This window comes from Furipterus horrens, unplaced genomic scaffold (genome assembly GCF_987537825.1).
Source record: "Furipterus horrens unplaced genomic scaffold, mFurHor1.1.pri manual_scaffold_8, whole genome shotgun sequence".
Lineage (NCBI taxonomy): Eukaryota > Metazoa > Chordata > Mammalia > Chiroptera > Furipteridae > Furipterus > Furipterus horrens.
In genome coordinates this window covers 41,805,199-41,809,394 of record NW_028327178.1, presented here as the reverse complement: position 1 = coordinate 41,809,394, position 4,196 = coordinate 41,805,199, and the positions used below count along the sequence as shown (strand labels likewise).

The 4,196-nt window shown below is 37.4% G+C and overlaps 1 non-coding gene across 1 annotated transcript; it reads right to left on the bottom strand.

Annotated features, from left to right (window-relative positions):
• Nucleotides 1-2,156: 2,156 nt before the first annotated feature.
• Nucleotides 2,157-2,263, bottom strand: LOC150002801 (U6 spliceosomal RNA). The gene has a single exon (XR_016512936.1). It is a non-coding gene; the product is annotated as a U6 spliceosomal RNA (small nuclear RNA).
• Nucleotides 2,264-4,196: the final 1,933 nt, after the last annotated feature.

The window sequence follows — 4,196 nt, the reverse complement described above, 5'->3', positions numbered from 1 at the left end:
TTGCATATTTTAAAGTAAAACTTGGTTATCAAGAGAAGTCTTGGGCCTCTCACAAGGTGTGCAAGCAGTGAGTCAAGAGTTTATGGATATGGATGAAGGGAACACATGATAAATTGCCATTTGGTATACCTATGATTTGACAAGAGCCCAGTGATCATTCAAGTGATTGTTACTTTTGTAGAATGAAAATGTCAGGATATTAAAAGAAAAATAGATGTAAAATAGAGTATCTTAGTCTACCTTTAGCTATATGCCCAGTGCCTCACGCAACTGAAATCCCAGTGCCAGTTTTCATTGAACTACCCTCTTTTGAAAAACAGGAGTATGGTGAAGAACTAAGTGACAGCAATGAAGATTTTGAAATTGAAGATGATTCAGTTCATAAGGGATTTGATCAGCATGAGTTGAGTAATTTGGCATGAGATTTGGGACTATCCAAAAAGGCTTCAGAACTCATAGCACCAAGACTGCATGAGAAAAACTTGCTTGAACAAGGGGCGAAGGTATCCTACTTTTGATCAAGAGAAAGTGCATTTCTGCAGTACTTTCAAAGTGACAGTGGCTTTGTGTATTGCCCTAACATACATGGTTTAATGGAAGAATTGGGAATTCCAATCTAGAACACAACTGAATGGCAACTGTTCATTGATGGCTCAAAGTGGAGCTTGAAGTGCGTCCTCCTCCAGAATGGCAATTTATTTGGTGCAGTCCCAATTGGCCATTCATTTTGTTTTCGTGAAGAATATGAAGACATAATGAGAGTCACCGATCTGTTGCAATATCACAAGTACAACTGGATCATCTGTGTTGACCTTCAGATGGTCTGCTTCCTTCTTTGTCAGCAACGTGGATACACCAAGTGTCCCTGTTTTCTGAATATATGAGACAGCAGAGCTCATGAGAAGCATTGGGTGGAGTCAAATTGGCCTCCAACATCTGACCTCAAACCTGGTGATCCGAACATTCTACATGAGCCACTTGTTGACAGAAAGATCATTATATTCCCACCTCTGCACATAAAAGTGGGTCTCATGAAGCAATTTGTTAAAGCTTTGTCAACTGAAGGAGACTTTCAGGCATCTCATTTTGGCATTTTCTAGCCTGCTATTTGAAAAGATAAAATACCTTACTATGTATGTTTGGTAGCAGAACTTTACTACTTGTACACAATTTCACTTACAGTAACAATCTATAGCCTTTATAGGAATAAAATAACTCTAAATAAACAGTATATTCAGGTAATTTTTTCTTTATTTTCCTTTGTATGTACATTTTGTATAATTTGGGGGACAAAGGGAGTATATCTTGTACCTTAAAAAGTTGATGTGATAGAGAAAAACTGGTGTCATTTTTGGATTCAGATGTCAAAAGTTAGTCAAAAACAAGTGTCAGATCTAAAAACAAAAATTGTGTTCTTCAGTGTTATAGAACTAAAGCCATAGAATGTCAACTCAAATGGACAATGTCTTCCTCCTCTGCCTGAATGGACCCAGCTCCTTTTCCTCACCTGTTTTCTAGGGGTTGCTGTCAATGACCCACTTGCAGATCTTCAGATCCCCTCACCATTTTCATGCTCACTGGCTCCCACTGTACATTCACTCCCAACTGCAAGCATCTGTATCTCTCAAGTGGCTTGCATTCCAGCTGCCTGAACCCAAACTGATGCCCCATACGGAGAGCCTAAATCCATGCATGACCAACAGGTGCAGAGGTTAAAATCCCGCTTCTCTGCTACCTGGTGGGAGATGACTCAAATGAGTGCTCCCCTTCATAGGAGTTTTATTCGTACTGCACCCTCACTTGGCCTCTTCCCCTTGCAAGTCAAACTTCCAAACCCCCTACCAGGGGACATTGCCTAATAAATAAACCAATTTATTTTTTTTAATTTATTGTTGTTCTATTACAGTTGTCCCATTTTTCCCTCATTGCTCTCCCCTGCCCTGCCCACCTCCCCCCTCTCCCACAGTCAATCCCCACCCTGTTGTCCATGTCCATGAGTCATTTGTGCCTGTTCCTTGACTAGATCCCTTGCCTTCTTTCCCCCCTGTCCCCCACCCCAGTCACTATCAATCTGTTCCTTATTTTCATGCCTCTGGTTCTATTTTGCTTTTTGTTTGTTTTTTTCATTAGGTTCCTGTATTAGGTGAGATCATATGAAAAATACAGAATGCTTCATGAATTTGCATGTCATCCTTGTGCAGGGGCCATGCTAATCTTCTTCATATTATCCCAATTTTAGTATATGTGCTGCCAAAGCAAGCACATAAACCAATTTCTGAGAATCCTCAGTCTGCTTCTGGGGAACCAACCTAAGAAGCTTGTGTTAACTGGCCCAAGTACTTGCTTTCAATCCATGGTTAGAAATCAAACATGTTGGTAAGAATTGTTTCCATCCTAGCAAGGCCTGACATGCAACCTTTAGTATCCTCTGAAAATTTGAGAGAGTGGCGATAGGCATTTGTTCTTCATTATAAATGATGGAGGACTATTAGAGTTGAGAAGTGAAAACACAGTGATGCATTTTAGGACAAGATGCACCTTCTGGGCAGCAATCACTCCTGAGTTAGTCATCAAACTTTCCATTTTGCTTGTTCCTAAATGAAATATTTCCTAAACATTCAAAATGTGCCAAAACAAGGATTACTAAGGTGCTCAAAGTTACAAAGTAATTGTAACCTTTTAAATAAAATACAATTAAGTAAAAGTGAAATATTCATTATTTAAATGTTTAAATTCTAAGAGAATCTTTTTATCCTTAGAGTTTAATCGTTTATAGTAGATATAACTTGCAAGCCACAACAACTATTTTATGGTGGCTCTCAATTAGATTAAAATGTACCTAAGCTTTTATATGGGAATAAAATAAGGTGGCTCTAATTAGAAATGATTTATTATATCAGCCTTCTTTATCATGACTCTTGCTGCATGGCCTTAGATATGAAACTTCTGACATTATAGTCATGGCATTCAGAGTTTAGAGATCATCTAGACTGATTTTTTTCTTTCTACTGTTCTGCATTTCCAGTTTTTCCACAATGAGTATATGCATATATATAACACATGAGTTGTATACATATATACGTATATATGCATGTCTATATGCACTTTATATTTGCATATATATACATATATATACACACACACACACATATGTAGCTGTAAACATACAAAGAGAGAGGTTACTTTTATAATTGAAGTTTTTAAATTGGACCATGTTCAACTACATGGACACTGAAAAATACTAAAATAGAATAATGAAACAGTTTTGCTTACATATTATCAAAGTATTTTTTAAGTAATAAGACATGGCTGATAGTGGGAATATAAACTCATATAGTACTTTAAAAGCAATTTAGCAAGAGACTTTAAAAAGATTGTAATCTTGGGGTGAGCTGGGTAGGGGGAAGCAATGGGGGTAAAGTGGGACAACTGTAATAGAAAAACAATAAATAAAAAAATAAAATAAAATAAAGATTGTAATCCAGTAGCTTTATGTCTATAAAACTGAAATAAATAAAAGGCTTTGTGTACACACATGCACATTTTGATAATAATAGGTTTTCTAGTTTTTATTAAAGTATAGCATACTTAAAGAGACCTGTACAGTTCAATAAATTTTCACAAACTGAACCTACCCATGGAATCATCACCCAAATAAAGAAGCAGACTATTACTGGTACCTCAGAATGTAATATCTTTTTAAAGTAAAAACACATTGCTGGTGAAGATGGCAGAGTAGGAAATTGCAGTACTCACATCCTCTCACAATCACAACAAAAATTCAACTAAACTATAGCAGTCATTCAGAACCACATGAAATCTAGTTAAAGAGAAATTCTATAACGAAGAATATACAGAAGAAGCCACATGGAGACTTATAGAAGGGGTAAAGAAGCAGAATAATCTGTCCCACACTCATGTGCAGCAGAAAAAAATTAAAAGTTCACCTCTCAGAAGCAAGGGATCCCAGCCCCACAACAGGCCCCACAGCTCATAGTTCTGGCTGTGAAAACCAATGGAGATTGTGGCTGAGTGAGACAGAGGACTTTTGGAATCCCAGACATTCCTCATAAAGGGTTTACACATGGACTTACTTGGATTCACTCATTCTAAGCTCCACTGCTGGGACAACAACTTAAAAGTTACCAGAAAAATATAGAGAAGAATGCAACTGGTCTGGCTTCAGGGCAAGGACT